The sequence below is a fragment of the Sturnus vulgaris genome, chromosome W (genome assembly GCF_052056855.1).
Source record: "Sturnus vulgaris isolate bStuVul1 chromosome W, bStuVul1.hap1, whole genome shotgun sequence".
NCBI classification, from domain to species: Eukaryota; Metazoa; Chordata; class Aves; order Passeriformes; family Sturnidae; genus Sturnus; species Sturnus vulgaris.
Genome location: NC_142282.1, coordinates 28,191,874 through 28,206,634, shown reverse-complemented (window position 1 = coordinate 28,206,634; position 14,761 = coordinate 28,191,874). Strand labels below are relative to the sequence as shown.

Genomic DNA, 14,761 nt, shown 5'->3' with positions numbered 1-14,761 from the left:
ACCCCTGCAATGTCCAGCGGCCTGATCCCTCTCCCCTCTGGCCATGTCTAGTTGTCCGAGATACAATTTCTCCCCGCCCCCTTACAGACCCTAGAAAAGACCTATGCCCCCTGACCTCGCCCTCTTTTCGCTCCTGGAGGACCACATGAAATAAACCTCAGATTCTCCCCAGGGTGGAAAGAGCCTCTTTTGTTATCTTTTATTCACATCCATGTAGTGGATCCCAGAGGCTTCATCCTAACATCTGAGCTAGTCGGGAACTAGGGTGAAGTCTCGGTGGGACAAGCCACACCCTTCCCTCCAAATTATTATAATTTTGAAATTAAGGAGCTCTTAGGCAAAGTTATGGGAATAGGAATAACAGTTCTTTAATAGGAAAATTAAAATAAAAATACAGTAATAAAAAAAAAAAAACAAAGCACTGACAGAGTCAGAATACAACCTGACACCCCATCAGTCAGGGTGTTGGTAGCAGTCTGATTAAATGGTACTGCAGTTCTCCTGGAGTAACAGATGTGGTTCAGTTGAAGCAGTGGTCCTGTAGAAGGGTGCAGTTTTCCTCTGAAGGTCCAGTGATGTAGAAGGGTCTGGTTTTCCTCTAGAATCCAGTGGAAAAAGGCTGCTCTGATGTTCCAAATCTAAGATTTTATCTAGGTAGGAAATGATTGGCTCCTCCCCCTTGGTGGAGCATCTCCCAATGGGATGATGTAATTTTATCAGTCATGCAGTGGAACTGAATGGACCATTAACAGAAGATACTTCCCTGGAGGAAGGATGGGTCGTGGAAAAGATAAAGAACACTGCCCCACCTGGTTTTAAGACCCTGAGGACCCCCACTCAGTTCTGGCCTGGTCAGCTTTGGACAACAGTTTCTGGCCTGGTCCAGGTGGATGCTTGCCAAGGGACTGTTTGCAGGTGCTCCCTGTGCTTCATGGTACACTGGTCTCAAGCAGGCACTAGCTGGAGCAGCAAATTCTGTACACCTGTTTCTTGGAGCAATCCTCACAATAGTCCATAAATCTCCCCACCTCTTGGCCAGAAGCCACTTGCTTTGGAAAAGGACTATAAAAGTGACTCTCTGAAGAAGTTTTTTTGAGATCTCCGCACAGAAGACGTGTCTATTGGCTGGGACCACAAGGACACCGGAGTCTATTGGCGGGACCACGAGGACAACAGTCTCGTCTGTTGGTAGCTATTCCCCATTCCCTCCTTTCTCTCTCTCTCTCTCTCTCTCTTTACTTTGTTTCCTTTAACTCTCCCTCTATTGCAAAACCGAGCTGTTGGCACTCAATAAAAGTGCATTTTTCTTTGAGCAAACTGGTTTGTCCCTCTGTTGTGTCTTTTGCACCCCTGAGATCAAACGAATCATCACGACTCCCGCCTGTATTAACAGCGGATTGTGACACTGACTTGCAATCAGAATCCAAATTTACTGTGAGCTACATATGCTTATTTACCATTTTTAGGAAGGCTAGTAATTTTTTTGCTACATTCATTGGGTTATACATCACAGAGACAAACTTTACATTTCTACTTAGTTCTATCTTCTTTCCTGTCACTAGTCTTGATCAAATCTTCTTGTAATCTTAAAAGCTCTGCTTGCTCTTGCCGAGGCATCTTGGTTATCAAACTGCATATGCTAAATAAATCCACAGTACTCTCTGTCTTACCTCCCACATCTCCTCCATTCCTTTCAATTAAAAATACGCTCTTAAGTGACCTGTCTATTAGTTTTTCCACACACTGTAAAATACAAGGAATAACTACTACAATACATAATACAGTGCCTAATACGCATAAGCCTATTTTAACTAAATTTCTTATCCATCTACTAAGTCCATAAGTCTGTTAGAGGTCAAACAGGTGCTGATGAGGTTCTTCTCACAGGCATCCACAGAGGGTGAAATCACTAATCTTCAGAGGTCAATGTCAGGGCTGGATGGCAATTAAGAAATTTTTTTCTCTGGGCCTCATTCTTTTGGAGGTGATCGATGTTTGTTCAGACGAGCAGGTAACTACTTCGGACCTGTTGGTGATAAAACACATGCATACCTTTTCCCTAGGTTAGTAAATCAATTAGGCTTTATCATTGTTGTCTTGGTTTAATTTGAATTTCCCCAAAAAATGTCTTGGTTTAATTTGGATTTCCCGACCAACGCACTAAATAATGTCATAGTTTTGATTTGCCAGTTTAAATATACTAATTTTCTGTTGTGAGACAGAACCAGGAGCAAAAGAGCAAGGCAGGCCTGAAACTTAAAAGGGTATAAAAACCTTTATTAACTACACAAAAAAAAGAAAGAAAAGCAAATTCAGAATCAGATCTTCAGACCACTCTTTCCTCCCCTCTCCTAACCTTCATAACAACAAGACAAACATACAAAAACTACTTCAGTCAGTTCCCTGTTGAATCTCAGGAAACTGGAGGTTTTGAGCTTTCTGTGCTTCCAGGCACAGACATCCTGGAAGACACTGCACTGGACCTGAAACCTTTGAGAAGATTTGTAAACATAAATAATGAGTTAGAAATCACAAATGTGTAGTAGGTTAGATGTGTGTATTTTCACTGGGTGATCGGTTTTAAATTTAAGGTTTTTACAGTATAGTGGTAGTTAGGGGACAAGATGGAGAATTTTGGGTGGTGTCTTTTCTTCTTGTTCATCTTCTCTTCCTTCTTCACGGAACTTAAGTAGTAACCTCTGGTTGGTCAGTCTAAAGTCACTCTAAGGGTCATGGGAATCTATTATTGGGTCAAAAGTATAAATAATATAGGTGTAAAACTTTTATTGGTGTGTTTAGCTTTAAAAGGCCTTGAAGCAAGCTCAGCTGGAGCCATTTTTCCTACTTCTAGCAAGGAGCTAGAAGTGCTTTCTGTAATTCTCTGATAAGATATAATAAACATCCAAGTCCAAACAGGAGAATCCGTCTCAATCGCCTTTCTAATAATCCTGGCTCCGAACTGAAACAGACGAGACTGATGACAAACCACTAATTAGTGGTGCAAAGCCCAGCACACACTCCTGCACAGTGGTGCTCCACGTGTGAGGAAGAAAAGACACCTGTAAGTCTCGGAGTCAAGGACCTCCCTGAAGAAAGAAGATAACTAAAGCAGCTGGAAGCTGGAAAATTCCCGGGGTAAAAAGGAGCTCGGATCCATAAACGCTGGTGAGAGTTGAACCAGGAGCCGTGGTGCTGGACATTACGGACAGGAGGGACACGAGGGAAAAAGATCTACCAGAATAAGGTAGGAGTACTTTGTTGTCTTCAGGGTAAAGCTAAAAAGATGGGCAACGTATTATCCAGATCTCAGAAGGACATTCTGGATCAAATAGAGTTAATGGTAAAAGATCATCCAATTAAAGTCTCTAGAGACAAGTTGAAAGAGCTTTTGAAATGGGCTCAAGAACAATTTCCAAATGAGGACTCAAAAAGCTTGTTTAATCCGTATTTCTGGGACTCTCTTAATCTCAGATTGTATACTGCAGTCACATATGGGAATTTAGCAGCCGTGAAGTTACTTTCTCCATGTAGGGCAGTATATGAAGTAGTAACACACAGGTACAAATCGCAAGCGGAGAGGAAAGATCCAGTTCCTATGACAGAGATGAAAGTAACAGGGGAGATGCAGGGACCACAAGCCCTATCTCCCTCAACTCCAGAGAGACTTGACACAAAACCTAAAAAACCACAGAAAAACTCTCAGCCAAAGGAGCGCATGCCTTCTTCAGCTCCTGCTGAGCAAGTGGTAATAGAGGGGGGATTCCCAAACCCGAAATCTCTAGGACCCTTGGGAAACAACCCTGGATGGGGGAAGTCTGGAGCCTGCTCAACAGAGACTGAGCAGCAATCCGCAGTTCAAACATCCGTGCCTCTGCAGAAAGCAGGAGCTGCGGTCCTAGTGCCGACTCTGCAGGGAGAAAGCGGGACGGTCCTAGTTCCGGCCGCACCGGATTTGAGAGGGACAGGTGGAAATATTTCATCAGAGCCACCACAATCACAGAATAGACCTGCTCCGATTCAAACTAGGGAGCTGAGATCGGCACCAATGCCTCTCATTTTCTTGTGGAGCCGAGATCCGCAAAGGCTGGTGCAGAGCCATGCGAGACACAGCAGGAGCACGCGGCGCCCCCCGGACATTAGGGAGTTAACGTGGCCCTCGCGGGGGGGGGCAGGACCAGGGCTGGCACGGCTGCAGCTGCTACGTGAGGGACAGAGACTCGCGGTGCTGCCCGCAGGCTTTGGAGTGAATCCAATGCAAGTTTTAAATGTTTCAAGCATGATTTTGCCTCCAGGCAGCCTGCAGACAGTGACAGAGGAAAATCAGGGAGAATTATGTCCAGAGGGAGAGCGAAGTTTCTCGGAAACAAGTCCACACAGACATTTCACAGTGGGACAAGTGGCAGGACACCCTCCTGATGACAAACCTCAAGATCAAGCAGCGGCCTTGTCTTGAGATATACTTGAGGACATTAAGAAAGTAGCTCGGAAAACCATCCTTCAAATACAGCCAGAGGGAGTTCCACAAGGAATTTACACAGAAGTAAAACAAGGTGCCTCAGAATCTTTCACTTCTTTTATAGATCATTTAACCCAAGCACTGGAAAGGCAATGCAGTGATGAAACTGCACATCCGCATCTGCTTCGGAGCTTGGCTTTTGCAAATGCCAATGAATGTAAACGCATAATCAATTCTTTGCTCGATCCACAACCAACTGTACCTCAAATGATAGAAGCATGCAGCAAGATAGGCAGCCCTCAACATTTGGCAACGATTCAAGCAAATGCTTTGGGGGAACAATTTGGAAAACTTTTAGAAGCTTCAGACAAAAGGTTGGAGAAGACTCTTGCAGCTCTTAATTTAACTCCTAAACAAGAGACTTCATCAGAAGTGATGCTAACAGAACTTTCCAAAAAACCATGCTTCAAATGTGGAAAATTCGGACACATAAAGAAATATTGCCCAGAGTCAGGAGAAAATGCAAAAGCACCAAATCGATGCCCAAGATGTAGAAAAGGAAGACATTTTGCAAGTCAATGCCATTCAAAGACAGATGTGGATGGAGATCCTTTGCCTTTGCTGGGAAACGCCAAAGGGAGCTCCAGTCACCAGAGTGCGAAGACACAAGTGATGGTGACAGGACAGCAGCCGGTGAACCAGCAACAACAAAACACACAGTATGTGGGGAACCCCAATCAGATGCCCTACGCAGGACAATCTGTCACTTCCCTAGCGACCCAGACCTGCTACCCCCAGGTGCACAATGTGAATTGGCAGCTTCTAAATCAACCTTCTTCATGAGTGAGATCCATGCAGTGATTTCTACAGGAGTCACAGGAACATCGAGGAAAAGACAAGACTTTTTAATCATAGGTAAAGAAAGAAGTAGTATTTTAGGGACAGGCATTGTCTGGAAGGGAAGATGAAGAAACACGTCTCCTGGGTGAAACAGATAGGCAGAGACCGACCACGAATTACTTGCAACTTAACATATAACAATAAGACAATCATAATCACAGGAATGTTGGACACAGGTGCAGACATTACAGTCATTTCGTATACCTTTTGGCCTGGAGAATGGAACCTAATCACTCCTTTGAAATCCCTCTCAGGGATTGGAGGATCTACAGCGTGTCTGCAGAGTGAACATTCAATCATTGTCACAGGACCAAAAGACAAGATGGCAATTGTCCATCCGTTCGTTGTGCAGAAGCCGATCACAGTGTGGGGAAGAGATATCTTGTCACAATGGGGAGCCAGGATCGAAGTGAATTTTTAATAGGGACCACTGAAGCACTCACCACCCTGAAGTTAACTTGGAAGACAGATAATCCTGTCTGGGTGGACCAGTGGTCCCTGGAAGAAAAAAAAATTGAGTGCCCTCAAGAAATTAGTGAAAGAACAATTGCAAAAAGGCCACATCAAAGAAATAAATAGTCCTTGGAATTCTCCAGTGTTTGTCATTCACAAGAAAAATTCGAATTCATGGAGATTGCTTCACAATCTCAGGAAAATCAACTAAGTCATTGAAGAAATGGGACCTCTTCAGCTTGGACTTCCTTCTCTCTCAATGATACTGAGAGAGTGGCCTCTTGTAATCATTGATCTAAAAGACTACTTCTTCCACATTACACTTCATCTGGATGACGCTCCACGATTTGCTTTCTCGATCCCGAGCATCAACAAGGAAGAACCTCTGCAAAGATACCATTGGGTGGTCCTCCCTCAAGGACTCAAGAATTCATCAACAATTTGCCAATGGTTCATGGCACGAGCCTTGTCACTGGCGCGAGAGAAACATCCACAGGTGATGATCATTCATTACATGGATGATCTGCTCATTGCAGCACCAACACAAGAAGAAATGCAAGAAGCTCGTGACAGCGTGATCGCAGAAGTTCGGAAAGTGGGACTGGAGATTTCAACGTCAAAAATACAATAAGGCTGTCAATGGAAATACTTGGGATGCAAGATCTCAGAGCAAACAATCAGGCCACAGAGAATACAACTTAGAACCAATATCCACAATTTGCAAGATTTACAACAACTTTTGGGACAAATCAATTGGATTAGGTCGATTTTGGAATCACAAATTATGAACTTGCTCCACTTTTCGACTTATTGAGAGGAGATTGTAACATCAAAGCTCCGAAAACTCTTACACCCGAAGCTCAAGAAGCCCTTGACAGAATTGCTGAAGCCCTTCAACAAAGACAGGCACATTGCTGTGCAATGTCACACCTGTTCTTTCTTGCAGTGTTGGGAGAAAGAATGCAATTATATGGTCTCATCTTTCAGTGGGACACTTCAAAAAAGGATCCTTTGTTGGTCATTGAATGGGTTTTCTTGTCTTACAGATCCCCAAAAACAATATTCACTACATTAGAGATGACAGCACAAATCGTAATTAGGGCCAGAACAAGATTGTTGGCGATGGCAGGCAAATATTTCAAAACAATTTATCTGCTATTGAAAAAATAATATTTTGATTGGGCATCGCAAAAATCAGAAGAATTACAAATTGCTTTATTAGGTTAATCAGGTGCTTGTTCACTTCATTTTCCAGGTCACAGATCGTTACAGGCAAAATTGAGTTTCAGGGAAAAGCCTATGTTGAATGAAGTTCCGTTGAATGCAATAACATTGTTTACCAATGGTTCAGGAAAAACACATAAATCAGTCATTACATGGCTGCGAAGTCCAACACTCACACCTACAGTTCCCAACTTAAATAGTCCTTTTTTTCAGTTCACTTTGGAGAGAGAAGTTTCCTCTTATCAGGCCATAGGGACTTCTCTACAAGGAGGGAAAAAAGACAGTTCTCTCGTGGCTTCACTTCTCACAATTCGAATCCGCCCTGGAAAAGAACTTACAAATCATGAAGCTCCTCCCATTTTCACAGCTTTCCCAAAGCTGTGCTTATGGGTCATGTTAAACTCATGCGGTACTTACTTTTAAGAATTAACTGTTCCAAACAAAAAATTCTCTTAATCTCTTTTTCTCTCTGTTCATGCTTCATCTCCAGAAACAGAGATCCCCTTTTCTCCTCGGGGCAAAGGATTCTCAACACAGATGCGTTTGATTAACAATCTATCAAATGGAACATCTCCAACTCCCCATGTCTTTCTCCATGGTTTATAGGAATGTTCAATGTAATATCAGTTCATCCCTACAATCTTAGAAAAGGATTTTCAGCCATCTTCACAGCATCTCCTCATTCTCCTTCCATCTAAAGAAACTTAGCTCTTTCATTTTCCCTTCTCACTCTGGGGAGGAGTAAAAAGTCGGCAAGTCTTATCTGAGCATTGAAAGAGTTAAGATTTCACACAGGGAAAGGAAGGCTGCAATCTTGGAAACTCAGGCCACATTGGAAAAGCGGCTGGGATCTCAATCAGCCTCCGTGAGCTCAACTGGCACTCACTGTGGATGACCACCCCTCCTCCCTGCGGGGACATGCCAGCTACCCGGACGGGGGGCCCGGCCCTGCCCCCCTGCCAGGCCCACAGGCCTGCAGTGGAACCAGGCCGGGCTGGTGTTACCTGCACCGCTGCAGGAAAAGAAAGAGAGCTCTTTTCCTGGTTACCTCCTTCAAAATGTGTCTTCACGGAGTGAACTAAATTTCTCCAATTGGTTCTTCAGGCTGTCAATAATCAAACCAGCCTTCAATTGGTCCCATCAACTCCCAGAGGAAGTTCTCATGGAGAGAATTTCTCTCCGAGTCTGTTCTCCGCAGGTGAAACCAGAACAATTGTACACTCAGTTAAAGATCTTTAGGTATAAACTTTTAGAAATTGCCTCTGCACATGTAAATCTTCAAAGCAGTATTGCTGTGCCAGGGATTAAATTTGATTTGATTTCATTTCAAAATTTTTAGTATAAATATTGCATTATTTAAACATTCTTGAGGGGCCAGATTCACCCTTCTTTTGTTTTTTAACATCATGTGTGTTTCTCAGTATTGAACTGAAACACTAATCTTAGAGAAATTAGGATTTTAGTTAAAAGTTAGTTATTTACTAGAGTTAATTAAAAAGCAGATGGATAGATAGGCCTTGGTGAAAATAATTAAAAGTTAGAAGTTAGTTAGAAGAAACTGGGCTTGAGATAGTTATCTGAAACTTAAATAATTGATTGCCTGTCATTTTATGTTTGCTCAGCTGTGTTTGCAATGGGAAAAGATGAAACTAGTAAATAGATCCAAAGAAACACAAACAATTACAACCAGAAACTCATTCAAAATCATGAAGGGAGGGAAATTGGAGTTCTCACAGAAGTCATTTGTATTGATAGAAAAGGTCCAGAGTTCAGGGCAAGGAAGACTCGCCTTACTTCCTCTTTTTAAGACCTCTCCTCACAAAAATGACCCCAGACTTAATTCAAGAAGCCAACCACGCATGCTTAATAGCCATTCAAGCTAATTACCATAGGAAGTGGGGAATGGGAGGTGCTGGTATTATGAATATGTAATTGTTTGAAGCTTTTGTCAATAAATAGACTCTGTGATCACCTGTAATTTTGCAGTGTGAATTAGGGGGTTACCCCACGATGCTGCCCAGCGCTGAATAAACATACGTATTCACGGTGAGAGGGGTGGAATGTGCTGGTTACACCTGGAGGAGGGCAGAATGACAGAGGTTTTTCTCCATGAGAACTTCCTCTGTGAGTTGATGAGACCAATTGGAGGTTAGTTTGGTTATTGACAGCCTGAGAAACCAATTGGAGAAAGTTACTTCGCTCCGTGAAAACACATTTTGAAGGAGGTAACCCAGAAAAAAGTTCTCTTTCTCTTCCAGCAGCAGTGCAGGTAACAGGGCCTGGGCCTGGCTCCACTGCAGGCCTGCGGGCCTGGCAGGGGGACAGGACCGGGCCCCCCTGTCTGGGGATCTGGCATGTCCCAGCAGGGAGTAGAGGTGGCCATCAACAGTGGGTGCTGTAGCTGAAACCCAGGAAGGCTGATTGAGGTCCCTGCTGTTCCCCCTCTTCCCCCTTTCCAGTGCAGCTGCTGCTGTTTCTAGCTTGGGTCAGCCCCTTTCAGTGTGACCAGAGTGTTCTGAAATCCTGGCACAGCTCCAGCATTGGCCACAGCATTGTAAGATTTTAACTCTTTTAATGCTCAAATAAGACTTTCAATCCTCCCCTGAGTTAGAGGGAAAACGAAGAAAAGAGCTAAGTTTCTTTAGATGGAAGAAGAATGAAAAGATGCTATCAAGGTTGGCTGAAAATCCTTTTTTACGTTGTAGGGATGAACTGATATTGCACTGAATATTCCTATAAACCATGGAGAAAGACATGGGGGGGGGGGGGGGGGGGGTTTGGACTGTTCAATTTAATAGACTGTTGACCAAAACGACCTGTGTTGAGAATCCTTCGCCCCGAGGAGAAAAGGGGATCTCTGTTTCTAGAGATGAAGCATGAACAGAAAGAAAAATAGATGAATAAAATTTTTGTTTTGGAACAGTTCACTCTTAAAAGTAAATACTCCATGAGTTTAACATGGCCCATAAGCACAGCTTTGGGAAAGCTGTGAAAATGGGAAAAGCTTCATGACTTGCAAGTTTTCCTGGGCGGATGCGAATAGTGAAAGTAAAGCCACAAGAGAACTGGTTTTTTCCTTCCTTGTGGAGAAGTCCCTATGGCCTGACAAGAGGAAACTTCTCTCTCTGAAGTGAACTAAAAAGGACTATTTAAGTTAAAAACTGACTGAAGTAATTTTTTGTATGTTTGTTTTGTTGTTAAAAAGGTTGAGAAAGGGAAGGAGAGAGTAGTATAAAGATCTTATTCTGAATTTGTTATTTTCTTTCTTTGTGTAGTTAATAAAGTTTTTTATACCCTTTTAAAGTTTTAGGCCTGCCTTGCTTTTGCTCCTAGTTCTGTCTCACAATAGAAAATGAGTTTATTTAATTTGGCAAATCAAAACTATAACAACTTTCTAACTTTAAAGTGCTAGAGATTCTTTTTGTCCATCACAGCTGAGTATCGGTATTAGGCAAAGATTCTTAACACAGGTGCTCTTTAGTCAAATCATCTATTAAATGGAACATTTCCATTCCCTCATGTCTTTTTACAAATTTATAGGAATATTCAGTACATCAGTTCATCCCTACAGTTTTACAAAAAGATCTTCAGCCATTTCAGCATCTTCTCATTCTCCTTCCATCTAAAAAACTTAGTTCTTACTTCACTGACTTCAGAAATCTTCTTATTCCCTTTCATATTCGAAGAAAAGGCCGGAAGTTTTGCAAATCTTATCTGAGCACTAAAGAGTTAAAGTTTAACACAACTACAAAAGTTGGGCCAGGCTCAGGCCACGCTGGGGGGGGCGGCTGAGGTGTCAATCAGCCTTTCTGGGGCTGGGCTGCAGCCCAGACTACTCATGGTCACCCCTGCTCCCCAGACAGGGCCCAACTGCCTCCCCCAGACCTTGTGGGGGCTGGGCAGGCCAGGCCCTTCTGACAGCAGCTGGAACCGGGCCCCCCACCCCAGAGCCGCAAGCCTGTGGAGGAGGAAGCCGTGAAGGTCTTATCAAGGAGCCTTTCCTCTTCCCGGCCATCGGGTCCCCCCTCATTTGCAAACAGGGCCCAAGCGGCCTCCCAAGCCTCCCCCCCGCCTGGGGGGGGGAAACTCGGGTTGATGTTACCTGCTCAGCCGCTGGAAAGACAAAGAGCCTCAGTTCCGGATTACCTCCTTCAAAATGTGTGTTCACAGAGCGAACTAACTTTCTCTAATTGGCTGTTTAAGGTGTCCCAACCCCCACAGAGGAAGTTCCTTTAGAAAGAACTTCTCTCTGAGTTTCTTCTTCCCAAGTCAACCTATCACAGGGGGGAAGTGTTCAACTTGGTAGACCATGAGCAAAAGCACCTGTGTTGAGGACCCTTTGCCCCGAGGGAAGAAGGGGATCTCTGTTCCTGGGGGTGAAGCGTGAACAGATAGAAAGAGAGATGAAGAGAACCTTTGCTTTTGAACAGTTCATTGCTAAAAATAAATACCCCATGAGTTTAACATGGCCCATAAGCACAGGTCTGGAAAGGCTGTGAAGATGGGAGGAGTTTCATGATTGCAAATTCCCGGGTGGCTGCTGTTCGTGGAAAGTGAAACCACAAGAGAACTGTTTTTCCTTCTTGTGGAGAAGTCCCTATAGCCTGACAAGGGGACACTCCTTTCCCTAGAGTGAACTGAAAAAGATTATTTTTAAGTTGGTAACTGACTGAAGTGTTTCTGTATGTTGTGTTTAAAAGGGAGAAGAAGGTGTGGAAGAGAGGAGGGGGGTCTGAAGGTTTTATTCTGAATTTATTTATGTTGTTAATAAAGTTTTCTTCATACCCTTTAAGTTTTAGGCCTGCCTTGCTTTTGCTCCTAATCCTATCTCACAGCAGAAAATGAGTATATTGAATTTGGCAAATCTAAACCACTACACTAAACTGGTGTTTCTGCCTGGTTTCCAACTGAAACCAGGACACTTTTGTAGTAATAATTATGTGCATTGATTAGCTCATCCTTTTGTGATCCTTTGAGGTTTTGCATTACAGTAAATGACACTATTCCTTAAGTTGGTGTCTGTGTCTTTGGTGTTGATCCTACCCAAAACAACGTGAGAGGCAGCTGTCCTGTCTTAGATGTCATAAACCATCAAAAATTCTTGAAGGGCCCCCTGACTCATTTCAAAGGCCTTCCACCAGAGGACTGCACGATAGTCCTCCCCCTGGGGAGGTACCTGGGTGTTCCACCTAAACCTAAATGTATATTAACCAATTGAACTCCGTGTTTTTGTCCTGGGATGATCAATAATGTTACTGTGTTCCATATCTATCAGTGCCCAAAAATTGTTACTGTATCTTTAAAACCCTGCAGCCAGGGACTTTTTGTGTGTGTACTGTCATGGGTGTTTTAAAATTGGTGCTGCCAGGCAGCTTTGAGGTCTTTGCTGCATGGTATTTGCTTCAACGACTGCTTGATCATTCCTCAGACAAAGGGTTTTTTGTACCCTTTTTGAGTTCTCCTTTTAGTTTTCTTGGGATTTTTTCCTCATCTTGGAGAGATTGCAGTTAGTGGTTTTGAGCTGCCTTAAGGTGAATTCCACAGCTGCCTGTTCACAGCCAGGGGCATTGCGCTGACAGTAGCAGATTTGCCCTGGCTCCAGGTCACCATCAGTAGCACTCAGTCAAAGAGAGCACCGAGTGGCCCCAGCCCAGCTCCTTTGCCTGGCCATGCCTGCTCTGCTGTGCCTTGCTGTGGGGACGATGTTGACCCTGGATGAGTTGTTGGTGAAGCTCCTGCCTTCCTGAGAAGGATCTGATGCCATCTTGTCCCTTTGTCTTCTAAGCCTGAGGCCACCCGTGTTGGGGGCACTGTCTTAAAAAAGGTGTTTCCTGCACTTTGGGTTTCTCTTTGTTCCCATGGAGGTGGAGGCATGAGTTTTTAGCAGTTGGATATCTAGCAGTTATTTACTTTTTTTTCTTGCCTGGTGACATTCTGTTTGTCAGTAAACTTGTTATTTTTTCGCTTGTATCTACTCGTATGTCATTCCTTAATGGTGGGAAAGGGATTGGCTGGAATCAAGGGGGAGGTTAAGCATTTCAAGTGCTCACCTCTTTAAACTGTCTCAAACCAAGACAGTTTTTTGGGCTTCCTCAACCACCGATGGGTCAAGACAGTAACCATCATGTTATAAATTACAATGTAGTTGTTGGCTTTCGCTATTTTATATTAGCTTTTGCAAATTATTATTAATAACAACGATTTTGATGTAGTAGTTTGTAATCACTTTTTAACTGCTTTTGATATAGTATAATTTGTCAGCTTTTGAGGCCAATGCCCTGGTCATGTGTAGCTTATATATATATTAGTGTGATAAACACATATTGTAATTTAGGCTTTTGCAAAATATTAAAATAGAGACTATGTAATATTAACTTTTGCAAAATGCTTTTTTTTTTTTTGTAACTAACAGACAATAGTGAGAATAACTTAGATAAGTTTGTGGAAATAGCCAAAACTGTCTGTATGATTAGATAACATTGAAGGAACCACACAGACAACATGAAAAGAAAGTATGTGAAAGACTTCTGTCACTCAATCTGCGGCTATCAATAATTTCCCGTTTCTCGTTGGGAGGAAATAACATACATGACTCCCAAAAAACAAATCTACATTATTGCACAATGGGTCAGGAGTTGAACAAAGCTGAAGAATTCCCAGAACATATAACAGAACTCCAAAGAATGTTTAAATATGTATAATCTTAATTAATGTGCATCTGATCAGTACAATGAAAAAGTGTATAAGGAAAGTAGTAATAGCTAGCAGACATCCTTTTGGCAATTTGCCAAGAACCCCCTGCACTGGATATTGTCCCTTCTATCCCCGTATAAAACTTTTTAAAAATTTAAAAAGTGAGCCTTGTTTCTCATACATCACTTAGACCTAAATTGCAACAATCAAGAATCAGCAAAGGATTCACAGGTTGTGAAAACTTTCTACTCTTACCCTTTCTTTCTTTTTCTCTTTCTTTCTTTCTTTCTTTCTTTCTTTCTTTCTTTCTTTCTTTCTTTCTTTCTTTCTTTCTTTCTTTCTTTCTTTCTGTACTGGTTTGAAAGTAAAACCAGTGAGAGACTCCAAGTCAGTAATGGAATTTAATAGGAAAAAAAGAGAAAAAAATACATGCAATAATACAAAAGAAAACCACTGAGAGTCAGAATACAACCTGACACCCTGTCAGTCAGGGTGTTGGTAGCAATCCAATTAAATGGTAGCTGCAGTCCTCCTGGATGACAGATGTGGTTCAGTTGAAGCAGTGCTCCTGTAGAAGGTGCAGTTTTCCTCCGAAGGTCCAGTGATGATGGGGAAAAGGTCCGACTTCCCTCTGGGATCCAGTGGAAAGGGCTGCTTTGGTGTTCCAAATATCAGTTTTTATCTGGGTCAGAAAGGCTTGGCTCCTGCCCCTGACTGGAGCATCTCCCAATGGGATGATGTTATCTTATCAGTCATATAGTAGGACTTAATGGCCCATTAACAGAATATATCTTCTGGAGGAAGGATGGGTTTGTGAAAAGATAAAGATGACCACCCCCCTGATTTTATCAGATGGCACATCAGCAGAGGATATCTCCACAGAGATAAGGATCACCATCCCTCCCCTTTTCAACAGATGGTGATAGAATACACATTTTTGCATTGTAACCCAGGACATAATCCACCCCTTATTCTATTACCATCTACATCATACCCAAACCAATACCCTCTTACAGATATATATATATATATAAA

General features: G+C 42.8%; 1 long non-coding RNA gene across 1 annotated transcript; it reads right to left on the bottom strand.

Moving 5' to 3' along the window:
• Positions 1-343: 343 nt before the first annotated feature.
• On the bottom strand, positions 344-8,062 carry LOC148220080 (uncharacterized). The gene is made up of 2 exons (XR_015798840.1): positions 7,451-8,062; positions 344-7,355 (listed from the first exon to the last, which is right to left on the bottom strand). It is a non-coding gene; the product is annotated as an uncharacterized LOC148220080 (long non-coding RNA).
• Between the last annotated feature and the right edge of the window lie 6,699 nt (positions 8,063-14,761).